This window comes from Astatotilapia calliptera, chromosome 3, assembly GCF_900246225.1.
Source record: "Astatotilapia calliptera chromosome 3, fAstCal1.2, whole genome shotgun sequence".
Lineage (NCBI taxonomy): Eukaryota > Metazoa > Chordata > Actinopteri > Cichliformes > Cichlidae > Astatotilapia > Astatotilapia calliptera.
The window spans coordinates 40,916,120-40,943,757 of NC_039304.1; the positions used below are offsets into that span (position 1 = coordinate 40,916,120).

Sequence of the window (27,638 nt, forward strand, 5' to 3'; positions counted from 1 at the left end):
GAAAAATAGAAAATGTTCAGATGAAGTGCAACATGTATGACAACAACTGACCCCTTACTGTTCGTTTATAGTCTTCTATCCTATTCTAATGCACTTAAGGTAGTTTTTTTGAAAAAGTGAAGCTGCAGTTTGAAATTCTGCATCATTTCTTCCAGGGCTTCTGAATTTGTTGTAGGTAGGATTACGGTTTCCGTCTGTTTTTAGGTTGATGGTCAATTGTCACATCACCACATGAGGCAACCATCAAAGAGCCAGGCCATCCATGAAGAACTCTAAAGTCAGAAAGAGAGATTTGCCATTTGACAAAAAAATCATACTGCAATTTTCAATGTAAACTGTTTTGAGATCTGGACTTACCTGAATGTGCTACTCGCTGGAGCTTCGGGTCAAATCTCACCCTCTGCATGGCATCTGTACGAGCCAGGAGAATTGACCACTCCCACTGGCCAAATGCATTGTGGGTAACTAGGAAGGGAATGGAATTTCCCACCAGACTTCCTGTAGAGGCAGCCACCTTCGTTTTCATCTCCTTCCTCATACAGAATAGAAAAGTGAAACTTGTTCCTTGCACTGACCCACCAACCTAATTAGAGAAAAACCAAACAACTCATTATAAAGTCAACCCTAAACAGATGTAACAGATGTTCAAAACTGGTGACTGAGAAGAATATTCTTAAATTACTTTTGAAAACAAAAGACCATCTCAGTTTGTTACATACTCAGCTCGCTTCCTCTTTTCCCCTTCCTTTTTAATCATTAAGTGTACAGTATCACCTGTAAAAATACCATCCCATCCCCTTCACCCTAATTCTTGAATCTTGAAAATAATTTTTCTCTGTGTTGGTTAGAATTGTTAGTTTTTGCCACCTGAATACAAAAACCTAGGTGAACAACAAAGGCTGCATATTCTAAAAGTACAACGTTGGGGTCATCAGCCTACTACTGTAGCTGTTACAGTTCTACTTAAACCAGTTAAAACAAACTGAACGATCCAACACAAGCTATTTTATCCTTACCATATCTAGTTCTGGGACTGCCTCCATCACCTCCACAAGTTTCTCTATCTTTGTCTTCTCAGAAAACAAAAGTCGTCATCCACCCACAAGAAGTACTTGGTGGTAACCTGCGACACAGCCAGATTTCTGCCTGCAAACCAGCCTGAGGGGGAAAAAAAACCCCATCCCAAATTCATATATCGGAATGGTACCTGGTTTGATGGTTTGACTGAAATTGTACTTGATAAATCTTCCATAAATTGAATCGACAATTGCATATCTAATATTCTATAAATGTAATTTTAGTCCAAAATATTGGTAAATACTCATAAATCATGAAATTATTGCATGTGCATACCTGTGCTGGAGGCATGATGTAATGCTGGATGTTTTCTCCAGTAATGCTCTCTGGTTCTAAGCTGTCATCTGCAATAATCACTTTTATGTTACTATAGAATTTCCGGATGCTATCCAACAACACCCTCAGTTGTTTGTAGCGCAGGAAGGTCTTTGTGACAATGGTAACTTGAGAGCTGATATCTAACAAACAGAAGTATACAGAGAATATTGTTATAAATGATGGATTACTAGTAATGGCACCGAGTAGCATTAGATTTCTGAATCATTCAAACTACCGTATTTTCACGACCATAAGGCGCACTTAAAAGTCTTAGATTTTCTTCAAAAAGTACGGCGCGCCCTATAGCGCAGTGGCCCTGTGTGTTGTAAGGGGACGTAGTAGAGAACACCATGAGAACGTAAACGGTGAAGTGTGGGGGCAACCCTGAAAATGGCAAAGAGACACGCTTATGAAGCACAGTTTAAACTGAAGGCCATCAGCTACGCGGAGGAACATGGAAATCGAGCAGCGGCGAGAGAATTTAAGATTAACGAATCGATGGTTCGCAAATGGAGGAAGCTAGAAAACAAGCTCCGGCAGGTCAAGAAAACGCAGCTGAGTTTCCGCGGACATAAGGCGAGGTGGCCCGAGTTGGAGGAAAGACTCGAGCGGTGGATCATCGAGCAAAGAACGAGTGGGAGAAGCGTTTCGACGGTCACCATTCGGCTAAAAGCAGTTTCACTTTCACTTTTTATGAAACGGTGCCATTTTTCCATCCGGACCAGGACTACGGTAGCGCAGCAACTTCCAGCGGATTATAAGGAAAAGCTGGCCATCTTCCGCTCCTACTGCAGCAAACACATCGGCGACAAAAACATCCAGCCCAGCCACATCACAAACATGGACGAGGTCCCGCTCACTTTTGACATCCCGGTGAGTCACACTGTGGAGAAGAAGGGGACCAGCATGCTAGCGATACGCACAACGGGGCACAAAAAGTCTTCTTTTACTGTTGTGCTTGGCTGCCATGCTAATGGACAGAAACTGCCGCCTATGGTGATTTTTAAGAGAAAGACTTTGCCTAAAGAGAAGTTTCCAGCAGGAATCATCATTAAGGCAAATGAAAAGGGCTGGATGGATGAGGAAATGATGAAAGAGTGGCTGAGGGAGGTGTATGTAAGGAGACCAGGTGGTTTTTTCCACGCATCACCATCGCTGTTGATCTGTGACTCTATGAGTGCCCATCTCACAGCCGATGTGAAAAAAAAACTAGTGAAACAAATGAACTGTGAGCTTGCTGTCATTCCGGGAGGCCTGACAAAGGATCTCCAACCGCTGGACATCGGTGTGAACCGCCCGTTCAAAGTAAGGCTGCGAGCGGCCTGGGAGCGATGGATGACCGATGGAGACCACAGTTTCACCAAGAGTGGAAGGCAGCGCCGGGCGAGTTACGCCACAATTTGCGAATGGATTGTAGATGCTTGGGCTAACATGTCTGCTGGCACTGTTGTTCGAGCTTTCGCAAAAGCCGGCATCATTTCCGAGGAGCCGCACGGCACGGAAAGTGACTCTGACAGTGAAGAAAGTGAACCTGGCATGTTTGATGGAGATTTAGCGCAGCTGTTCAATTCAGACACAGAGGATGAGGACTTCGATGGGTTTGATTGATGATAAAAATGTGAGTACCAAACTTTGTTTTGCTCCTGCTTTATTTTTAAATACGCGCACTTGTATGCTTGTGTGTTGTTGATGATGACGATTACTGGTAATAAAAATGTGAGTAAGGTACCGAACTCAGGTTTGCTCCCGCTTTATTTTTAAATACGCATACGGTACTTGTATGCGCCCTATGATCCAGTGCGCCTTATGTGTGTGTTAAATACAGTAATGGCACACATAACTGAGACTGCGCCTTTTAGTACGGTGCGTTTTATGGTCGTGAAAATACGGTAAATTAAATGTGCATTCCTTCTAATAACCAGCAGTGGGTGCATTCTCTGGTTTAAAAAAAATCTAATGTATTCAACAGTGTTGGGAGTATATGTACCAGCGTTATGTATTTAAAATACAAAATATCAGTAACTGTATTCCATTACAGTTACCGTTTAAAAAGGCGATATTCAGAATACAGTTACTTTGTTGACAAAATAGTTGGTAACCTTTGGTCAATCAAAAAACTCACAATGGTCAAAGAAATAACTTTAATCTGACAAAACTAATAATAAATAAAAATTCTATAAATATTAAACAATGAAAGTCAAACCCTGCTTTTAAACCTGTCATGATCCTTGGTCATTTTGACCCAGCGTTTTGTGTTTCCTTTGGATTTCACCATGTGTTTTGTGTTAATTCTGATTTTGTATTAGTTTAGGGTTGAACCTGGAGTTTATTGTTTTATCAGCCGTACCTGTGTCTGTCCTCTTTGCGCTGTTCGTGTCCCTGTGTTTGTGTTGTAAAACAGACTGTGTGTTTCCTGTTTTACTTTGAAGGCTTGTGTCTCGTCTGGTGAATTAGGTTCAGCTGTGTTCCCCTCCTGTGTGCCATTCCCTCATTACCTTCTGTGTATTTATAGTGTGTGTCTGCCTCTGTTCCTTGTTGCGTCGTCTGTGTTTCTCAGTAAATCCTCTGTGTGACTCCGTGTTAATTCAGTGTTTCTCCGCGTCTCTCTGCCCAGCCTTCTTCATCTGCCATCTCTGCATATCTCCCGGTGTCCTTATGTTTTCAGGTTTGTTTGTTAGTTTTTCCCAGTTTAGGTTTATGTTCAGTTCTGCCCTCACCTTTGTTATTTTCACTGTAAATCAAGCTCCACTCGCATCTCCACTGCCATCTGCATCTTGGATCCTCATTCATTCAACCACACGACTGCTGCCCCAGCCGTGACACAACCGCTGCCCCAGCCGTGACACAACCATGCTTCAAGTGAATTACTTAAAAAAATAAATGCATGAAACAGGTCTGGACAAAAATGATGGTACCCCTAGAAAAGAATGGAAATAATGTGACCAAAGGGGCATGTTAATCCAAGGTGTGTCCACTAATCAGCATCACAGGTGTCTATAATCTTGTAATCAGTCAGTAGGCATATATATAGGACTCCAGGTAATCACTGTGTTGTTTTGTGACATGGTGTGTACCAAACTCAACATGGACCAGAGGAAGCAAAAGAAAGATTTGTCTCAGGAGATTAGAAAGATGATCATAGACAAGCATGTTAAAGGTAAATGATATAAGACCATCTCTGAGCAGCTAAATGTTCCTGTGACTACAGGTGCACATGTTATTCAGAAATTTAAGATCCATGGGACCGTAGCCAACCTCCCTGGACGTGGCCGCAGGAGAAAATTGATGACAGATCAAAGAGACGGATAATCCAAATGGTAACAAAAAAGCCCAGGAAGACTTCTAAAGACATCCAAGCTGAACTTCATGCGCAAGAAACATCAGTGCACCATTCGTCGCTTTTTGAGCCAAAGTGGGCTACATGGGAGACGACCAAGGAGGACACCATTGTTGAAAACAAATCATAAAAAAGCCAGACTGGAGTATGCCAAACTACATGTTGACATACCACAAATCTTCTGGGAGAATGCCCTGTGGACAGATGAGACCAAAATTGAACTTTTTGCCAAGGCACATCAGCTCTATGTTCACAGATGGAAAAAAGAAGCATATCAAGAAAAGAACACTGTCCCAACTGTGAAACATGGGGGAGGCTCGGTTATGTTCTGGGGCTGTTTTGCTGCATCTGGCACAGGGTGTCTTGAATCTGTGCAGGGTACAATGAAATCTCAAGACTATTAAGGGATTCTAGAGAGAAATGTGCTGGCCAGTGTCAGGAAGCTTGGTCTCAGTCGCAGGTCAACAGGACAATGACCCAAAACACACAGCTAAAAACACCCAAGAATGGCTAAAAAAAAAAAAAAGCACGCATTAAGAGCCTCTAATGCCTGGATCTCAATCTCGTGGCCACTGTCACCTCTACTTGTGGCCAGCATAATGACGTGAAGAAATATTTTTAAAAATTATTATTCAAAAAATGATTTAATATGAAGGATCTTCAGGGAGTAACCATTTTTAGTAAGTTGGATTTGAGAAACGCTTACAATCTGGTCCGCATTCGCGAAGGCGATGAGTGGAAAACTGCCTTTAACACCCACCTGGGGCATTTCAAGTATTTGGTTATGCCCTTTGGCTTAACCAACGCCCCGGCAGTTTTTCAGGCATTAGTTAATAATGTGCTTCGGGATTTTATTAACCGCTTTGTTTTCGTCTACTTAGACGACATTCTGATCTTTTCAAAATCCCAGTCAGAACACAAAAACCACGTCAGGCAGGTTCTATAATGCCTCCTTGAGAATTGACTGTGAATTCCATGTCTCCACGGACGAGAGCGACTGGGGTCAAGCGAAGGAACGGCGTTTGTCCGGTTCTCTCCCGTGCACGAGAAACATGAAGAAGAACTTTGCCTACTCGTGTCTTGTTTTGCTGTGTAGGAAATTGTCCTTAGCGTTCCATCGAATACGTTTACGCTACAAACCTATCGCTCTGTGCCCTCCTTCCAGGCCCCCGCCTCCTGCCCGGATTGTGGATGGCTTGCCCGCCTACTCGCACCCGCATCATGGACTCACGTTGCCGGGGAGTGGTGTTCAATACCTAGTGGATTGGCAGGGGTATGGCATGGAGGAGCGTTCTTGGGTCCCGCGAGCGGCCATTTTGGATAAGCGGATGCTGCGGGAATTCCACCGTTCACATCCGGGTAAGCCTGGTGGGTCGCCTGGTGGGTCGCCGGGAGGCTCCCGTTGAGGGGGGGTACTGTCATGGTCCCTGTGCCTCAGTGGCTGACTCTGTGTTTGGCAAGATGTTTTGTTTGTTTTTCCTTTGCACTCTCTCTCCTCTGCTGGGGCAGTGCTCATTACGGGCTTCCACCCCTGGTCCACGCACCTGTGCTCACAGTCACACCTGCAGCCAATCCCAGCTGATTTGGAGCACTATTTATGATGAGGGACCTGTGTCATCCTTGGCTGGATCGTTGAGCCATCAGCGTCCAGTCCCTCTGAACCATAACCTGAACCTGAACCTGTATCTGAATCAGTATCTGTGAGTTTGAGACTATCCCTAACCTGGACTTCTTTCTCTGTGTGTATATAGGTCTGCCCTGGACCCGAGTGAGTGTGTGTTTGGAACCCACTGGGAGCGTGTATTGGATTAATCCCTGTTTTCTCCCTGGACCCTGGAGCCCCGGACCCTTTCCCCCGCTGCACTGTATATATATCCTCACCTGGTGTCTCACTGTAAATAAACGCACTTTCTCTTTGCCAAGGATACCTGGTCTGCACGTGAGTCCGTTTCAAACATTGTGACATAATTATTATATTCTTGTGGATTTCCTACATCTTTAGGCTGATATTTCTAACTAATCAGTTACTAGTTCTTAACTAAGCAAAGTGTTTCAGGTGGAAACAACTAGGAATGAAGAAGAGTTTTGAGAGTATAGTGTTTGTTTGTTTGTTGTTTGTTTGTTTGTTTTGGGGGTGGGGGGTCCACTAGTGTAAGTTAATGAGAAAATGACAATGATGGAAGGAGACAGTGATTCTGCCTCAACATAGCTAATGTTCTTAATTGTATGCAATGATAAACAAGATGCAAATAATAAAGACCCAGGACCAATTTGCCATGGGAGACCCTACCTGGGGCAAAAGCCCCCAGCCAACATAGCCCTGGGATCCCTGGGACACACAAACCCCTCCACCATGATAAGGTAGCGATTCAAGGAGGAGCAAAAAAAGGTGCTTGCTTAGGCTGCTGCCCCCGCGACCCGGCCTCGGATAAAGCAGATGAAGATGGATGGATGGATGGACTTGGCTTTTGACCCCTGATAAAGAGTACACTTCTACCTGTTCCCATGTCATACAGGACTGGTACATGAGGCTGCTGGATGGTAATGGGAAACACGGCTTCATAGTTTTCAAACTGGAAAGTGACTGAACACAAAAATAACATTTGTTTAGGTTCAGAACAAGCGGGACTTTTGTTTGAAGAAAAATAACAAAGAAGCAATTCAGGACTCATTATTTCAGTTATTTTAAATATAACACACAGGACTCATACATTAATGCTAATGTAAAATGCACACGACATTTTGCAAATTCAATTGTCATTTAAAAATGTGGGTTATAGCTCTTCACATTTTTGACACATACCAAGGTCTCCAGTGTTTATATGGTAGATGGTGCTGGTATAGGACACTTTGGCCAGCAGGTCATTGAGGACCGACAAGGTGCTAGACTCAATAGTCAGTTTTGTCTCTCCAGAACCTGTGAATTCAAACCAAACAACTTTACATTAGCTTTAAAATGAAGTTTAATTGCTTATGGCTAAGTGCCAATAGATGTGACAAATTATATATTATTCACAGTAATATAATACTGCTGGTAATTTCTCTGAAAGGACTTATAATATAACAGGAGTAGTCTTTAATTCAGAGTAATTTATTCTGACTAATTAGGAAAGTGGTTTTCCTAATTAAATTATTCACCCATCCATTCTCTTGTGCTTATCCTTATTGGGAGAACAGGGTGGGTCGCCACTCCGTCGTAGGCCTAACACATACATATACATAAATATATATACATATACATACATAGACATCTATTGGCACTCACATTCACAGGCAGTTTAGAATCACCAGTTAACCTAACCTCATTAACTGCATGTGTTTGGATTCTGGGAGGAAGCCAGAGTATACAAGAGAACCAGTGAAAACACAGAGAGAACATGCAAACTCCGCACAAAAATACAGTAGATGGTGGAGATGAATTTAGGACCTTCTTGCTGTGATGCAACAGTGTTAACTACCATGCTTCCATGCTGCCCAGCCAAAATACATTAGTTACTGATAACTGACAACAAGAATATGAAGTCCTGAACTTTACTAAATAAGATTCATGTAAAACCACCAATACTACGCTGATTGAGGGGACAAAATTTCTGAAATTGTATGGAGCTATGGAGGCAAGTTAAAGGGAAAACCATTATAACTTAGCAGGTGTAAAAAAAAAAAAAAAAAAAAAGTTTTGCAGGGTAGGATTTTTTAAAAGGTGTCAAGATACCTTGTAAGAAAAGGAATACATGTATATGTCTTTGTCTTCTAACTTTTATCAGTCTTTTGAGATTACAATTTTTATTTTACACAGATGTTATCTAAAAAAAAAAGTAATATTGGCTAGCTTAATGTGCTACTGACAGGACTCACTCAAGTTAATCTGATCTTTGTGTTTAGTCAAGACTCTTGCCCATGCAAAAGATCACTCTTGTTTTGTGTTTGTTCAAGTCGAATTAGTCACTTGCCACAGTTTAAATTATTTGTAAATATCTCCAGATTGAATTAAGGTTTTAACTGATTACTCTGCTTTGTTTTGCCTGGGTCCCGCACTTGAGTCATGTTTAGGGCTGGGTATCGTCACTGATATCTAGAATTGATTAGATTCCGATTCACAAGGTCCTGAATAGTTTCAATCCACAATTTGATTTGATTCGATTTTAATCGCTGAAATTTTGCCTCAGTCAGAAATATTATAATTCTGATCAACTATCAGTACATTTCCATATTTTTATATCTATAAAAAGAAAGCTGACACTTGCAAGACTTAATCAAAGGTGTAAGCATCACAGCAGATGCCTTTGTGTCAAAAACACAGAAAAAGATGAAGGCGATTTTCCTGGCCTGGGATTTTATAGCAGATAACCTTATAAATATTCAAAAACAAAAGAAAGTCATTAAAATTTGAACATTACCTGATTCTGCTAAAGTGAAGCAGAGCAAAGTTACAGAGGTTTTATTAGTGATACAGCTAAGCATTTTGCAATTTTGCATGATTTTAGAAAGTTTAAATTTGTTCAGTAGCCTATTGGATAGCATAAATGACGTTTTCTTTTCGGAAGTAAGTAAAAGAAAAAAAACTGTGGCCGACTGCGCTGTAAACAACGGTCGACGCAGTAGCGGTTTTTGATACGGGTGACACGGGCGGTTGCCCGGGGCAACATCGTGGTGAGGGGCGGCATCACGGGCATCGGCAAAAAAATAGAATTGCTCATACTCATGCTGCCCCGACATCAGCCAGCGCATACTGGAGATGGCATAGACACCGATTGGTTTTCTATCGCACATTTGCTGAGAGTAGGGGCGCCCTCCGTTTGCAAGGTGCACCTGCTGCTTGCAACACAGGGAGGAAAGGGCGGGGCTGCAACTTATAATTTGAAACTATGTTTTTTCAAAATTCTATACGTGAAAAGTGAGTGCGAGAGCCCTGAAGTCAAAGTAAACTTTATTGTCATCTCCGCTACATACAGTCCAGTATATAGAGAGACGAGGCTCCAGTTACAGCAGTGCAAGTAAACAAACAATAAATATAAGAAGAGTAAGAAAATAAATATGCACTTTAGGACTCGGGGTAAAGGGATCAATAACAATTTAAAATTTATAATTTACAGTTTGATGATTTAAAGTCTCACACACAACCCATTGAAAGGGGAGGGGGGCGGCTGCTTCCAAATAGAGCACATTTCATTCATAATGATGTAAATCCAAGCCCATTATGTCCTCACGATCTGAGTCCTCGGTTGTGTGAAATCCCAGAAATACACCTTAGACAAAGTGAATTTGTGAACTAAGATGCAGGTCTATTAGGTTAAGTTGTGGCGATCCTCAAGTTGTGTTCATACTGGAGTGCAAAATTAAAACCAGGAAGATGGACAAGAAATGTTCAAAGCCATCAGTTGCTCAGTTTAGAAAAAAATAGAAAAGGCAAGGCAGCGAAACGAGCAAAAGATACAGATAAGCAGATGTGTCATTGGATAATGGCAGGTCATCCTGAAACAATCAGAATCAGAATACTTTATTACTCCCTAAGGAAATTATGTGTGTTACAGTTGCTCCAAGAAGAAATGGTGAAAATAGTAACAGTAACAGACTAAACTCCAAACAATGCATTATGTTACAGATTTTAATATTAATTAGTCATTGTCAATTGTTGATTTGTCCTGTTCTCGTTGTATGACGAATTATGATGGCTGTTTATAGCCGTTTGCATACAATGCATACTCTCTCTCTCTCTTCATGGCCCCTGCCCCAGCATACCCTCACCAGGTCTGTCCAGAATTTTCTGCCACAACTGATCATCAGGTGGCGCAATTCCCAGCACTCCACCCAATTAGGCTGAGCACTCTGAAGTGTTATTTGGCACACAGACCATAGCTGGACTGGCCTTTGGGCATACCTGGCATTTGCCCAGTGAGCCGATGGTGATTTTTCATTTTTATTTTTGTTTGTTTGTTTGTTTGTTTTTGTAACAGTATAAACAATGATAGCTGGTGGATTGGCCAGATACTGGCCGATGTGTAAAAATAACTCAGTTGTTTGGTAGTGGTTTCTACGGCGGAGCTTTCACAGAGGCCAGCAAGTGAATGAGCGAAAGGGAGGGAGAAGGAGAGACCCAAGGCGGCTGCCCCGGTCTGAGTGTCAGGTGAACTAAACTGCAGGTAAGAAGTTATGACCTGCAGTCTATCTGGGTCAAATATAAACCAAGTTTAGGTCGAGTTTATTTTCGTTGTTCTGACTTTTTACCGTCAGTTACAATAACTTATACTGCGTGCTAGCTAGCATGATGGAGTTTCTATACAGCTGGGTGGGTGCTATGATGTTACTGATAGTGAACTTTATTTTATTCACAAGGTTAGTTAGTAGAGTTGCCAATCGTCCCGTAATCAGAGAAAATATTACGTGTTTCGTATTGAGCTGAAAAGGAACACAGTATGTCCCGGACTTCAGCTACAATGGAAAAAGACACAAAGCTGGATTTATTATGCATCTTTACGCTGCACAGCTGCCTCTTCTTCTCTCATTCTCTCCCCTCCCTCTCCTGTTCCTACTTCAATCATGAAACTGATCAATGATCAGCTGATCGGCTTTTCTCTCTTGTTTGTTTATCACCCACTTTGCGCCAGAAAGAGGAAACCAGCGGATGTCGCGTTAATAAATAGCAGCACGTTTGATCAGCTGTTGTTAGAATGTATCTAATATTACTTTCTAGTATCAGCTGATGTTTGTAAAAGCTGCTGGTCATGATATCGGTATGGTTATCTGGTGAGAGGGAAACATGAAGATGAAACCACGAGATGTCCTTACTGAATCATCACAGCTGAACAGGTGATGGAGAAACAGGTTTACCTTTTAGGTTACATTAATGAGTTGAAGGGAAGTTATGACCTGTTTCTGAGAGACAAATAACCCCAGGATCCTTTTTTTACATAGCTGACAGCTGGTAACTGTGCAGGGGCGGGTCTAGCAAAGTTTTGCCAGGGGGCCAGTTAGGGCATTAACAGGGAAAGGGGCGCACAAAGAAATACTTGTCTTTGTTATTTTCATTTAAAATGTCTCACTTTTAATAAGTAATTATCTGAATATATATATATATATATATATATATATATATATATATATATTAGGGGTGCAATGATACTCGTATCAATATTGAACCGTTCGGTACACATATTTATTGAACAATACAAAATTTTTAATTTATTTTATCAACTTTCCTTCTGACAATGCTGTCTGTGTTGAGCGCTCAGTGGATCTGCGCTCAACAATGCAGCCTAGGCGGAGTAGTTGAACACAGATTCACTGAGCGCAGGGCAAGCTAGAGAGACAGATGTTAAGCTGTCGTTGCAACTTGGCAAATTGAACCTCCCCCACCCTAATTCAGATGTGGCGTTTGGAACTATTTTGGTCTTCATGTGACGTATGACCCTGAAGGTAAGCGCGTCATGGACTAAAGTAAAGTAAAACAGTATGTTGGATGTGCCACGCAATGCTCAATTACATTGGTTGGAACTAGTGTGTTAGCCCAGTTAGCTCGTTAACGCGTTGGTCATCCAGTCCTACGCACGGGGCGATCCGCGGTAGCTCGTTAATGGAGATTTGCCGTGTTGTGGCTTTAACGTCATTTCAATGAGATTAACGCTGACAGCACTAGTGGGAACACAACGAATATGACTGCACATTTACGCCGACATCATCCTAGTGCAAAGACAAGTGGAAGCAGACAAAAACAACAAACATGCATGCTACAAACTTTACCCAAGTCATTTAGACAGCCGTTAGCACATGATTCTTTAATTTTAAAATTAAAGTTTATTTATCGGCCAGTGTGGGATGAAAAGGGGATGTTTTTCTGTTATTTTAGTATCTGCATTATTAGTTCATCAGAATCATATAATCAGCTTTGCATTAAACATTTATTGAAGCTTTTGACCTTACATTAACCTTTACATTACAGTGATTGTTATAACCTTAGGTTAATCTTTTCTTTACAGGTACCAGAATAATCATATGATCTTTCATTGCAGGTGTAACCATGATCATCTCACACATATTGCAGTTTGTTGCTCATTATAGAGTTGTGCTCAAGTTAATAAGGGTTAAAAGCTACAGTCAGCGCGAATGTCTGGCTGATCTATGGAGGGGAAAGGCTTTGAGCATAGAAGGCTGCACGCGCTTACACAACACTGATATCATGTTATTCTTGGTGATTCTGTATTCAGTTATAGCTTTTGTTATGTTTTAAGTAGTGGCAGTTGATTAAACAATATTCATTTAATATTACATACTTGATTCAGAGCATTACACACTGATCACCTTAATCAATTTGGAAATCCTTGTAGTTGCAATGTTGTGTCTCCGCAGGGGGACAGTTGGCTCCAGGAGACAGGTGGGAGTCAGTGTCTGTCCTCGGGAAGGAGCGAATGTTCTTTTCTGTGTTAAATAAACTGTCAACATTGATTGTATTGCACCTGTTTTACGCATGAAGGGGCGTTCTAATACCCTGATTTCATAAAACTATGGAAATGTGGTTTTTGAGGCGAGATCTAAGGCTGTCTGCGTACGGTGTCCATCTCCCACTCGTGTGATCATTAAAATCATTGTTTGACTCAACCCGGCCGGACCAGTGTTGTTCTTTGGGATTTTTCCTCTTGTATCCATCCCCAATATTTGAATCTGTAACACCAGAAACAACAGGGGAGTCCAAATTCAGAGGCTGTGTCCACCTGAGGACCCTGCCTTCGCGATCTAAGTGGGCCGGGTCCTCCGACTGCCAGGTAGACCTGGAAATGAGCGACTGTGAAATTGGACAGTCTAGCCTTCAGAATTACGTCACCGTCTGCTCCTTGCTGTCTAAATATAACCTGATGCTGGCGTAAATTTTCGTCCATGTAACACTTCTGTTTAGAAATGATTGAAAAAACTTTGCTAGATCCGCCCCTGCACAGTTACCAGCTGTCAGCCACGTAAAAAAGGATCCTGGTGTTATTTGTCAGAAACAGTTCATAACTTCCCTTCAACTCATTCATGTGACCTAAAAGGTAAACCTGTTTCTCCATCACCTATTCAGCTCTTCATGTTTCCCTCTCACCTGATATCCAAACTGATATCGTGACCAGCAGCTTTTACAGCTGTGGCTCCAGCAAACATCAGCTGATACTGGAAATTAATATTAAATAAATTCTAACAACAGCTGATCAAGCTTAAATGTGCTGCTGTTGTTTAGCGTGACATCCGCTGGTTTCCTCTTTCTGGCGCAAAGTGGGCGATAAACAAACACGAGAGAAAAGCCGATCAGCTGATCATTGATCAGTTTCATGATTGAAGTAGGGGGTGAGAATGAGAGAAGAAGAGGCAACTGTGCAGCAAAGACACAGGAAAATCTCCAGCTTTGTGTCTTTTTCCATTGTAGCTGAAGTCCGGGACAAACTGTGTTCCTTTTCAGCTCAATACGAAACACGTAATATTTTCTCTGATTACGGGATGATTGGCAACTCTACTAACTAACCTTATGAATAAAGTTCACGAACATAGCACCCACCCAGCTGTATAGAAACTTCGTCATGCTAGCTAGTACGCAGTATGAGTTATTGTAATTGACAGTAAAAAGTCAGCACAATGAAAATAAACTCCACCTAGACTCAGTTTATATCTGACCCAGATAGACTGCAGGTCATAACTTCTTACCTGAAGTTCAGTTCACCTGAGACTCGAACCGGCAGCTGCCTCGGGTCTCTCCTCCTCCTGCTTCCCTTTTCCCTCATTCACCTGCTGGCCTCTGTGTAAGCTCCGCCATAGCCACCACCAAACAAGTGAGTTATTTTTACACATCGGCCAGCATCCAGCTGGCCGATGTGTAAAAATAACTCTCAGCCCAAAGGTGTGTCACCACCTCTCATTGTTTATACCGTTATAAAAAAAAATCATCGGCCCATAAAGACGAAAAATCACCATCGGCCCATCGGGCAAATGGCCCAATGGCCAGTCCAGCTATGTAAACAACGATAGTATTCAGGAAGAAAACCAAACATTGCATATATTTTTATCATAACTCTGGTTTTACGTGGCCTATCAACACAATTTAAAAACTGGTATAAAGTCCACACTTTTTCCTTCAGTTGTTCCGTCTGTCCTGCTCACATCTCCAATGGTTGTACACGTTGTCATTAACACGGCTTCACTCCACATCAGCCACACCGCTTTTCCAGCAAAAACACCGGTGTCGGCACATAAGGACGCTGTCATAGCCTGTCAACGATGTTGATTAGCTCCGTATATACGAATGTAAATCACGTGATTGACTGGAGTATGGGATAAGGTGGCATCGTTTTAATCCCATACGGGAGCAGCCAGTCACTCACTGACTAACACTGCAAAACAGAATTGTTAAAGTTTTAATTTTAATTTAATTTCATGATAGATTTTTTTGTGCGCAACGCAGATTTTTTGTGCGCAGAGACCATGCCAGCAGTGCGCAATTGCGCACACACGCAGCTTAGAGGGAACGTTGATGGTCGCCCCGGGAGATTTTTAGGAGGGGGCACTGAAATTCGGGATTCTCTCTCGGAAAAATCAGAAGGGTTGGCATGTATGAGTTTACATCACTGTCACAACAGCGTTTGTTTTCATTCAAATTTTTTATAGCTTTTCCTATAATACCTGGTGGGCCGATCTATAGTCAAAATGCCCGGGGCAATTCTTTTGTCCCAGTCCAGCCCTGACACAGACAAATGATAGTCAGGACCTTTTCCCCAACCGAAAGGCAGAGAGAAGCAACTTCTGATCCACTGGATCTCAAAGTCTGGAAAGAAAACCTGGTGGAGGGTGGAGGATTCAAGTATACTCCCCCCCATAGGTAGTGGGCCACCATGGTTCAGGTGGTTGGGAAGCTCATCTGTAACTGAAAAGTTGCCGGTTCAATCCCCCAGCTCTCTCTGTCCTGGTCGTTGTGTACTTGGGCAAGTAAATAATTATATAAATATTAGCATTTTCTGTACAATGTTGACCCTTCTATCAGGGACATAGGAACAAAAAACATTGAAACAAAGAGAAAAAAGCAAGCTAATAATATGGTTTAAAAAAAAACCAATATTAATTTGGTACCAGTGTATATATAAATTTACCTTTGACTTGGAAACTCACCTTGAACAGTGGCCTCTGCAGTTGGAGTTTCTGTTGTTAGGACACCATTAGACACAGTTAAGAGAACCTATAATAGAAACACATGAATAAACTAAAAAGTGCTCTGAGTAATTTTAGCAATACCAACATTACTACCATCTCCACAAAACTGCACCACCCCTTAAGCTGTCTGTTTAAACCAGAAGAAAGCTTTAAAGTGAGAAGGCATTAGACATTAGTCCCGCCTTGTAGAGAACCTGACGCAAATACATATTTTTCATCATTCATATAGTTTTATTTAAGATTCAGTGCATATCAGATACATTACACAGCCCAAAGGTGTGTCATCTGTCTTGTTAAAGTGCAAACTAGTGGGAGATGCAAGTATGCTTCTTTATTATTTATTCTTGTCTTGTCTCAAGAACTAACAGCTATAACCACTCTGTTGCTCATGTCATACATCTCGTATCACAAATCTGGTGATTGCTTCTGGTTTTGACAAACCAGCAGGACAACTATGAATACATAGTTGACAACTATGCCATGGTTACGTGGTTCGGTCAGCTGGAAAAAAGGGTGGAGTGCCCACTCTGGGTCAGGGAAGAGTTCCTGCCCCAAGTGGAGAAATTGAAATATCTTGAGGTCTTGTTCACCAATTAGGGGAGAAGGGAGCAGGAGATCGACAGAGTGATTGGTGCTGTGGCTGCAGTGAGGTAGACACTGTACTGGTCTGTCGTGGCCATTGGAGGGCCAGCGCCAGTGCCAGCACCCATTCTGGTGGGCGGTCTGTTCCTCTGGCTAAAAGGCTCTCCTTTAACCCTGGTCGGGTTCCTACCAGAGCTTTCCTAGTTTCTCACCGTTCTCTGTACTTATGCTTGCTATGCCCTGCCAGCGACACGCATTACTCCTAACGTGCATATTCTTTTCCCCAGCCAGAAGAACTGTACTTGTTATGTTGGGGTTCGTGCTCTAATCCCTTTCACAGCTGGGGTTCCTTTCTGCTGAGAAAGGCCATCGTAGTCTAACCGCAAAACACCTACCTATATTATTTTCATCAATAAATCTGTTGACTCTACTAGGTATGTAACACACAATAACTTAAACTTTATTATACTTGGTTGGTTGGTTAATAATGCAAATTTTCATGTCAGTTTTAAATTACTGTACATGCATAACTTGCACAGATTTACATATATCACTAGCCAATACCAGTGTTACCTGGTGAAATATCGGGTCTACTAAAATAAACTGACTAAAACTGAATAACAATGTGTTATGAAAGCCAGTACTGACTATGTAGATTGTATATCAAGCCTTGTTTGCCACACATGAATGCAATAATGCTTTTTTTGATAGTTAGTATACAGTATACAAATTAAACACACATATCTTTGAACTTTAGAAACATTCAGCAGCCATCTTTCATAAATCAGCCAACCTCTACCATTCAGTCAGGCAGATCTGGGTGAGATCTGCCTGTTTCTAATCTGTGATATCAGACCAACCTTATAGCTGTTTCCTTCTTCAGCATACAGACGTAAACCTGAAATTCAAAAATTACCTTCAGTGTCACTTAGTCTTTCTACTGAAATACACATATTCACATCATATTTTGAAATTACACAAGTGTTGCCACGTGAGTTCTTGAGGACACCTCAGCTATCTTTCACTCAGGTTTTTCTCAGTGGGTGAATGCCATAGGCATTCAACCTTTTGTGTTCCTGTTGCCCTATATTTTTAATCTTCTTATTATTCTAGTTGCTCCGTTCTTTGTCCTTTGACTACTCCCACAGTTCTCAGGCTATTTTCACCATTCAAATTTTAAAAATTCTGCCATTTCTGTTCTTACCTGCTATATCTTTTGGTGTCATTACTTTTGTACTTTTGAAAATATTAAGCTTTTTGTGCTGTTTTTTTGTCCCAATGACATGATTGGGACCAATTCGATCTGACTACTGACAGCATAATTTTATAAAAAGTACTATGATCACTTTCATGTTAACAGTATCTTCATAAACAACTGTGAACCATGGCCTTGTTGCCTTCCTATTCTATTTGCATTTATATTTTTATAGGAACATAAAAACTAAAACATTGGTGACTGAAGCATATATTGAGCTTGAATTACCTGGCATTGCAGTTGCAGTCAAGGGTCGTACTATAACGCCCTGGATAGGATACTGCAGAGGAGAATTAGGCAAAGCAAAAAGTAGCTTGGATTGTATTGAATTAGTCCTGTTGAGGAGATGGAATTGGGAAAAATTACACAAAAGAATTTTGAGTACTCAGTAACACACACACACACACACACACACACTTTAAATTATTTTATTACTGAACTGTAAGTCTAACAGTTCCCGGAAAGCTCCCACTCATACATCCATCTTCTACCTGGCTTTGTATTGCTGGAACTCTTTAGCTCGTCGCTGCATTAATTCCTCATACTGGTCTTCTGGGATGCGGTCTTTGAGGATTGTAGAGCCATCAGGACAAGTGCATGGACCAGGTAAACGGTGTTGTGTGGGCAAAGATGACTTATAAATTAGAGAACCTGAAGAATGCCTGTAATATGGAAGTCCTGAAGAGTCACAATTCAACATCAACATTTAAATGAACTACTACAGTCAAGTATAAAAGAAAGGATATCCTTATGTAATGTGATCCTTATGGCAGCCTCAGCATGGCCATCCTTTTCATCATTGGATTCCTTCTCATCAGTCATTTCTTGGTTTAAATTGCATGGATTATATTCCACCTTCAGATGCAGACAATTTCTCCTCTATCATCAGGGCTCAAACAAAGTACTTACGTTTACCTAATCAGGGCTCTAGAGTGCGACCAAATTTTTCAGTGGTGCGACTAAAAAAAAATATTTGGTTGCACCTGTGCAACCAAATGTTCGGGTAGCAAAAAAAAAAAATCTGCAACCTTCCCTGTGGTCAACAACAGACACACATTTTGCCCCTATCGTGGACTAAACCAATCAGAGATAGTATGGGGCGGGACCTCTCTGATTGGCGGTGGTCCAGTTGAAAGTGCAGGTGGAAGTGGGAGGTGAGTAGCTTGAATAAAGCGATATCAATTCATTAAATCCACTTTTAAATATAACCGTGTTTTGCCAGAAACGCCGGATTCTCAGATTAAAGCTCACAAAACCAGTTCAACAACAACCAAACAGCAAATGAGAGCAGGCACACGGACTCCACACAAAGATGTAAACACAGAGCGGACCGACGCATCAGAATCAGCTTCGTCTTTCTCGGCTTTCTCACCCGACGGCCCGTAGACGGACACGCTGTCAGAGCTTAACGATCCTGATGCGTCCGGTCCGCGCTGTGATTACGTCTTTTTGCGCTGATTCTGAGCTGCAGGTTTTGTTTCTCTCCAACCAAAATTCCCCAGCCAGCAGCAAAAGAAGCAGCAAACTACGCTTCACATTTGATCAATGTCGTCATGAATTTTGCTGTTTTGCTTCCATGACTATTAAAATCGCACTTCATGCACAGCTAGCTCTCTCTCTCTGTACTTCAAGAACAGTTTCCCGTCTCCAATCTCTGTTTTCTGTATTATTCATTCGCTTATTACCCACCAGTCTACCGTTGTTTACAGCGCTGTGGCTGCTGTCTTTTTCTTTTCTTTTTCTTTTTTTCACTTAAATGACCTCGGACAAGAAAGCCTATTTTTTCTGTTGTTCAATACTGAAGAAATTTAAACTTCATATGCAGAACATTGTAGAATATTTTTAAGGTTATCTGCTATAAAAAGCCAGACCAGGAAAATCTCCTTCATGTTTTTCTGTTTTATTCTCAGTTACTTTCTTTTTTTTTTTTTTTTTTTTTTTTTTTTTTTTAAATGACATCAGAAACAGCAGTATGCGACATTACGTGATGGCAGAGCTTCAGTTCATCCTTTGTCATTTTTTTTTTTTTTTTTTTTTTTTTTTTTTTTAATAAATAGGACAGGGGGAATGAATGAGAGAGAGAGGGGGAGAGAAAGAAAGAAAACCCAAGGGGAGAAGAGACGGTGAGAAGGGGGGGGAAGAGAGACAAAAAAAAAAAAAAAAAAAAAACTCCTGGGTCACCTGTATGGAGAAAAAACAAACAAACAAACAAACAGAGGAGACAGCAAACAACAAAGAGCAACATAATAATAGAGAAAACAAAGCACCATCACAATAAACTAGCTAGTCATAGATATCAGTATTTACTAAGTAATAAACGATATTGTGCAGCACGCAAGATAGACAGCGCACAGTGTGCTTTGAGGCAGCAGCCAAGAAAGCTTTAGTCCGCGTCTGTGAATACCCATGTGTGCATACCTGTGTGGATCAGCATGCTTGCATTCCAAAGGTTTCTCCATGTAATGATCTGCTAGGGAGTGTGGGGGGGCCACAGCCCCGTCCTCCAGGGTGTGAAGCGGGTATGGAGGAGATCAAAACTCCAGACATCCAGAGGACCCCAGAACACAAGAGACCATGGAAGACCAACAGAGGGGCAGCCGCGCCACTGTTCCAGTAAGAGCTGAGGAGAGTCCCAGATGAGGGCTCACTCAGCAGCCGCGGAGCAGAAGCCAGGGGGGGTTGCAGTGACGCGCCCGTGAGCTCCGCCGGCCCCCAGCTGCGCCTGAGTGACCGAGCCCTAGGCCGAGAGGCCGGGGGCACCCCACCTCCAAAGGGGCCCGAGCGAGCCCCAGGCCCCAGGCCCCGACAAGCGGCCGCCAAGGAGTGAGCCGGTGTGTACCCGGACGCCCACCCCCAGACACAAAGAACCACCAACACACCGACACCTGAGGGAGTCCGCCACCGGCAGGGGAAGTGGTGGTGGGTGGAGATAGGCCTCCAAACCTTGGAGGGCCTGAGGTGTCCCCAGAGAGGTGGCGTCTGATACCCAACCTGACATATAGACACAGACATACAGGCACACACAGACACAAACATCCATTCCCACCCTCATGCTCTCATATGCACTCACTCCACACTCAACCAACGTGGAGACAGACATAAAGAGACGCTGTACACACAATCACACTCCCCAAGCGTACTCTACAAACCGGGTCTAGGTACCCTTGCCCCTGGAGGGGGGAATTGCACCCAGACCCAGGTGGTGTTACCCTTTTCCCTGCGGTGGGGAGAGGCAGACCACCCCGACTCCGCAGCAGCAGGGAGGCCCCACACCCCAGACCGCAGTCGGACGGCCAACTCCTCCTACTAGCCCCCCCGCTCCAGCAGGCCGCAGAGAATGGGGGTGGGAGAAGACTCCAAACCTCCCTCCACCCGCTCATTGTAGTGTTGATGCATATGTGTTCTAAGGTGCATTTAAAACCCAGGAGGGCATGGAGCTACCTGCCAGAGAGCAGCAGGTAAGCGCATGGTCCCTCCTGCTAGCCCTCAATGACTAAGTGTATTTAAAATTGAGAGGTGGGCAACGACGTCAGGGGTGAGGTATACACCCTGATGGTGATTTGGACTCCGTGATTGTGCCCACCCCCAAGATCCTATATGTATGTGTAATGAGAGTGTGAATAATGTGAATGTCTAAGTTGTGGGATAAAATTGAGGCAGAGGCAGCCAGAAGGGGACAGAGGGGGGGGGGGGGGGGTAGCCTCCTCTGCACCCTGGTGACATACCCCCACACCAAGGCCCTGCATGTGTGGGTGGTTGTGGAGGAGCGGGAAGAGGGAGGCAGCTGGAGATGGGGAGGGAAGGAAGGGAGGGGCAGGTAACCCCTCCCTGGGGCCAGCTCCCCCGCTGACCCCAGTAGGCACTCCCACCCTCCGCGACCCGCCAGGGAAGGGGGGCCCACACAAAGGCATCTGCTGTGATGTTCACAATTCTGATGAAGTCAGTACTGATAAATGATCAGAATTATAATATTTCTGACTGTCTGAGGCTAAGCTGAATCGAATCAGGACTTTGAAAACCAGAATCGAATGAATTATAGAAATCAGTGATGATACCCAGCCCTAGTGAGCAGCCTAGGCACGACAGAAGTGGATGTAGCTGTAATAGGAAAAGAACTATTGCTAACTTTTCTGTTAAGTTAAGGCCTGATCCTTCTGAAATTCATAGCCAGTGCTCTGACACGGTGTCATCAATCGTTGAATGCTGAAAAAGCACAATGTATCCAGAAAAACACATAATATCATATAAATTATTATAAAATTTGTTTGCGCCTAACTTTTGTGCCGGTACGCCTAACTTTTTAAAGTTAGTCTAGAGCCCTTCTAATGCATCCCCACCATCAGTTTCCTGGCCTGTCTCCTCCTCACCAGTGTAGTGATCAAATACATAGTAAAGAGCTTCACTTAGGTTATATATCGCCTTGTCATGGTGCTGACACCCAGTGACCTGTGAGCAAGGCCTCAAAAAAGCATTGTACACCAAATCTATGAGAAATGTTCAATGATACAATGATACTGCCAACAGAGGAGTCGTTCTCTTGGAAGTGAGGCTCTATTGGGCAAACATTTCCAGAGTAGTTGCTAGGGAACCCATTGTGTGTGTGTGTGTGCGTGTGTGTGTGTGTGTGTGTGTGTGTGTGTGTGTGTGTGTGTGTGTGTGTGTGTGTGTGTGTTTGTTTACGGCCATCTGAACTCAGTTATTTACACTAATTGTTGTCTCCACCATTCATTTCTAGTGATTGGTCATTATTGACCGGAAACAGTAAGTGTACAATTGTTGAATAAAATGAATTAGAGATCATTCACGAATCTCCCAGAATATTTCTAAACATATATGCAGTTCTCTCTACAATGATCGTGACAAAGACACTATCAAAAAATACATCCATCCATTTGCTTCCGCTTATCCTTTTCAGGGTCGCGGGTGGCACTGGAGCCAATCCCAGCTGTCATAGGGCAAGAGGCAGAGTACACCCTGGACAGGTCGCCAGTCTGTCACAGGGCTAACACACAAGGACAGACAACTGTTCGCACTTAAATTCACTCCCACATTCACAACTATGGACAATTTAGATTGTTCAGTTAACCTATCCCCACAAACTGCACGTCTTTGGACTGTGGGAGGAAACCATAGGCATTCCCCCTGGGAGAACCAACACAAACAAGGGGAGAACGGCCTGATGGTGGAATTGAACTCAGGACCCTCTTGCTGTGAGGAAACAGCACTAACCACTGTGCCACCGTGCTGACCCCACTATCAAATAATCAATACATAATTGACGTGCAGACTATCAGGGTTTTACAAATCTTGTGCACTGGTCATTTTCAGCACAGCACTGTTTTAGCTACATCAGTTTATCCTTCTCACTCAGTTGCTTCAGTCTATTTGCCATGAAAAGAAAAATGTGTACCGTACATATCATATTTTTATGTCCACACACACACACACACCACAAGGATACAGGAATACTTTACCTTTGTTTTTTGTAGGCTAGCGCACTTGTCCCATCACACAAATTCCCGAAATAGAATGCAAAAATAATGATCAGCACGCCGACAACAGCAATCACAAAAAGCTTTGAGCTTGTATAGGCGGACATCTGTCGATACACACAAACACACATTATAGTAGATTAATTAACAAAGGCAAAATCTTTACCATCTAAATAGTTACATTTTGCAAATCAGTCATATAAAACATGTTATGTCTTGACTCACATCTTAGATATGATTGAACATGTATAAAATGAACAAAAACTTTCTTTTTTTTACATTTTTACTTTTTTTTGCCTCTGTAAAAAATTCATCCTGCCTTTCATGTCTCTCAGTTGAAGCTCTGTGTGTTATTACCAAAAAGTAATTTCCAGTACTTGCCAGAAATATTTAAGCTGTTGTAAATCACTTGTCAACATTTAGATGTCGTTTATTTATTCGGGTGAACAGTCTCATTTACATTAGAAATGTGTTTTTGAAGAGTCAGCTGACCAAGGGGCCAGCAGAAATTGAAGAATAATATAGCAGTAGCATAATGATAGTGGGCAGAAAAGACCCAAATGAATAAAATTTAGACACAATATCATGGAATCATAAAGATACTTGCGACACAAGTTATTTCTTTATTTTATATATAAGCCTTTTGTAAAGTAAATTATCTACAATCGGTTTACCAATATAAAAAGATATATTACACATAAAAAAAACCCCAGAAAAACAGAAACACTGGAAAACACATTTTGACAGTTTATTGCCTGTATCTTTCAATACTATAAGTCCTTTTGGCTGTCAAGGGGCTCATGGGATTGAAAGAGATTAGTCCATTAGTCCAGGCAGTATGTCAGAATTAGCGCCATCTGCCTGTGTTCAGACAGACTGCAATTTTAAGGCGCAATTCATTTTTGCTTTGTCTGTTTGAAAATAAATAACTGCAATAATTTCAACTAAAAGAATGTTGTTTTTATCATTGCAAACTAGCTCTGCACAAGTAGGATCAAAATGATTATTTTGGAAAAATATTGAGATCAGAATACTTAATTGTGTGGATGCTTTAAGCATCCACACTATTGAGTTCCTGTTTCTCTTTATTGTGTGGATGCTTTAAGCATCCACACTATTGAGTTCCTCTTGGGACTTCCGTACACTTTTTGGCACTTAACTACTTCCACAATTTTCAGTCGATTTTCACCGTTCAAATTTTAAACTATTCTGCTATTTCTGCTAATGATGGCTGTGTCTTTTGGTATTTTTCACTATTATACTTTTTAAAATATTAAGCTTAATTTGTCCCATTGAAATGAATGGGAAACTTCTGCAATTCTGCTAAAATTTGCTTGTTTTCGAAACTTAACTACTTCCTCATATTTTCACGTAGAACAACCATTCAAACCTCAAAATGTTCTCAAATTATTGGGCTATTCAGGTATAAATCAGCTTTTTCAAATCTTTTACCGTTTTACTTTTATGCCTATTAAACAACACTGGAAGTCCCAGGCTTTTCTAACCCTCTGTCAGCCAAGTGGAAGCTAAATTGGGTAGTCTTTTAGCATAAATTCATATGTAAATTAGGTCGTTACCTGAGAAGTGGGGGAGTGGGGGTGTGTGAATGATTGCTGATTTCTAACTGCCAACTGCCTTTTTGTTTGTGTGTGGTGGTCGGGAACTGCTAAAAGCTGTGAACTTCCTTTTGTGTTGAGGTGGATGCAATTGTCATCTTGCAATGGGGGGGGGGGGGGGGGGGGGGGGGTTACTAGGGTTCCATCACTACATGACTGCTGGTCAGCAAACCTGGGAAACCCACAGATCATTGGAACTATGCCACAAAACCGCTTCCAAGACATCATGCAACATCTACGCTTTGATGACAGGTCCCCAACAAAGGACATACACGCATGTGTGTTGATTGTGTCCTTGGGCAAGATACTTCACCCGTTGCCTACTGGTGGTGGTCAGAGGGCCCGGTGGCGCCAGTGTCCGGCAGCCTCGCCTCTGTCAGTGCGCCCCAGGGTGGCTGTGGCTACAATGTAGCTGCCATCACCAGTGTGTGAATGTGTGTGTGAATGGGTGGATGACTGGATATGTAAAGCGCTTTGGGGTCCTTAGGGACTAGTAAAGCGCTATATAAATACAGGCCATTTACAGGCCATTTGATTTCTCCCTAAGATGGCAAACTGAAACACTCCAAGTTGGTGACTTTTGGAGATTTATTTCCCTGGATGATTGAGAATGCATCAAGACGAACACAAAAGGAAGTTCACAGCTTTTAGAAGCTCCCCCACCCCCTCATTCACACACCCCCACTCCCCTCCCTCCAGAATTCCCAGGTAACAACCTATTTTACATATGAATGACTAGCCAATTTAGCTTCCACTTGGCTGAAGCTAAAGCCTAGCTAAAAGCCATTTGGCTGGTAGGAGGGTTTTAAAGGTAGAAAAGCCAACTGGCTGCTCTCTGGGGCTCTAAGTGTTTTTAAAGTTTTCAGTTTCAAAATTGTGATTTTTCACAAAATACATGGGTTGTTATGGTTGCTATGCACTTGGCTTCCAGTGTGCCACTGAAGGTTTTGCAGTCTTCTCTTCATGTCCGAATAACTTCTTACTACTTGCTCAATTTTCACTCAACTTCCGCAAATTATACATCAAAACGTAGGTATTTTTGCTGGCTTTCCGAAAATGTCACTGTCATTGTTGTGGGATTTATAGAATTTTGGCAAATCTCCTCAGACCAACACAAAGTCGCAAAACTCTCCATAGAAAGTCAATGGAGAGCTTGTTCAAAATCACCGCTTGATTTCTGTAATGACAGGCATATTCTAATCGTCATATCTCCTTAACGAAGCAAAGTTAAGACATAAGGCTTGTCCCAGTATATCTTCAGACACTCCTGACGCTCACAATTCAAGAATTGTTTTCTCACCTATTACTGTTCTGAAATGAGTTAGACTTGTTTGACGGTAGGAAATTCGTCCTTCGCTCAGATTTCGTCAGATTTCAAACTCTGGAAATGAACCACTTTTTTCTCTCGTCATGTCCTTTTAATGGATTTCCACAGAGACCTGAAAATTTCCATGACTGCTCACCAAAGCTTGCTGTCTCTTACGGTGAAAGAATGATATTGATAGGGAAGTCGTCATTATGAGAAAGAGACTACAAAGTTCTTCTAAGTTCTTACATTTTAGCAAAGTTCTTACAATTTCTGCAACTTTTCAGCTTTTTCAGCTAGTTTTTGATACAGCTTCAGCTTTAAAGCATCCACACTGCATTTTCGCAGGAAATGCAAATTTTTCTAGTTTATTTTCCATGAGTCACCTTGGCACAGGTAGTCTCACTGCAAGTTAGGTATGTGCCAGTCTTACCAAGTTTTACACGACGCTCAACCCAGACCTGTTTAAGAGTTCTTAATTTTATTATGCTTTTTACGAGGGAAACTGGTTGGTTTTTCCACCTCTTATATGTGGTTAGAGGACACACACGCGCGCGCACACACACACACACCTGTAAGGCAGTTTTGAATAGGAGATTACAATGTAATCCTATATCTTCAGTGACTGAAAAAACAAGTATTTGCTAAAGAGGTGTGCCTTTTTTTGTTCTTGTTAATACGTTTCTGTATGCACTCATAAGAAAACATATGGAGACCCACAGGCTTTAACCATCTGAAATCTTTTTAAAAATACTCTAAGAAATATATAAAATATTCCAAGTCTCCACAGATGAGGGAAACAATAATGATCAAAATAATTTACACACAACAAAAACTATTTACAGTTTTACTTTTTTCTGTGCTCAGAAAAAAAAATGTGTGCTTTGACCCAAAACATTTAAAGCACACCATGATATTAAGGTAAAAAAAAAAGAAGACTTTCATTGGCTGCATATTTAAAGACAGAGTACAGTTACCTGGAGTAAGATTATTCATATGACATAACGATCCAGAAATTTAGTTTTAAGGTGAAACCTCAGGGGAGAGCCACTACCTCTTGCTTGCCTCAGTGATACAACGTTTTATGTGTAGAGTTGGTCAATCAGCATTTTCTGAAGCTTGTTTTGACCATGTTTACGTGCCAAAAAGCCTGAACACATGGGTTAAATAGCTGTCCAGCAGGTGTACCTAATAAAGTATATAAATATAAAAGTATGGGCTTCTTTCCCTTTTTGTGGTAAAGGACTATTTACTTCAAAGACAAACTTCCTTGACAGGTGCATGATTAAACAAAACTAATGAATACCTACAGCGCCAGAATCAGAAAGTATCAGAAAATTTTAAATTACATAACTTTATTATGTAATTGCAAAGATATTGGGTTTTTATATTTGAGTATGTCAAAAGTATAGATAATAGCTCATTTCCTACCTCTTCTTCCTGCTGTTTATGGAGCTACAATAAGAAAAAGTGATGAGCGAGCAATGAAAAG

At 41.9% G+C, this 27,638-nt stretch overlaps 1 pseudogene; it reads right to left on the reverse strand.

The window, feature by feature from the left end:
- Positions 1 to 75: 75 nt before the first annotated feature.
- Positions 76 to 27,638, reverse strand: LOC113019557 (beta-1,4 N-acetylgalactosaminyltransferase 2-like; annotated as a pseudogene).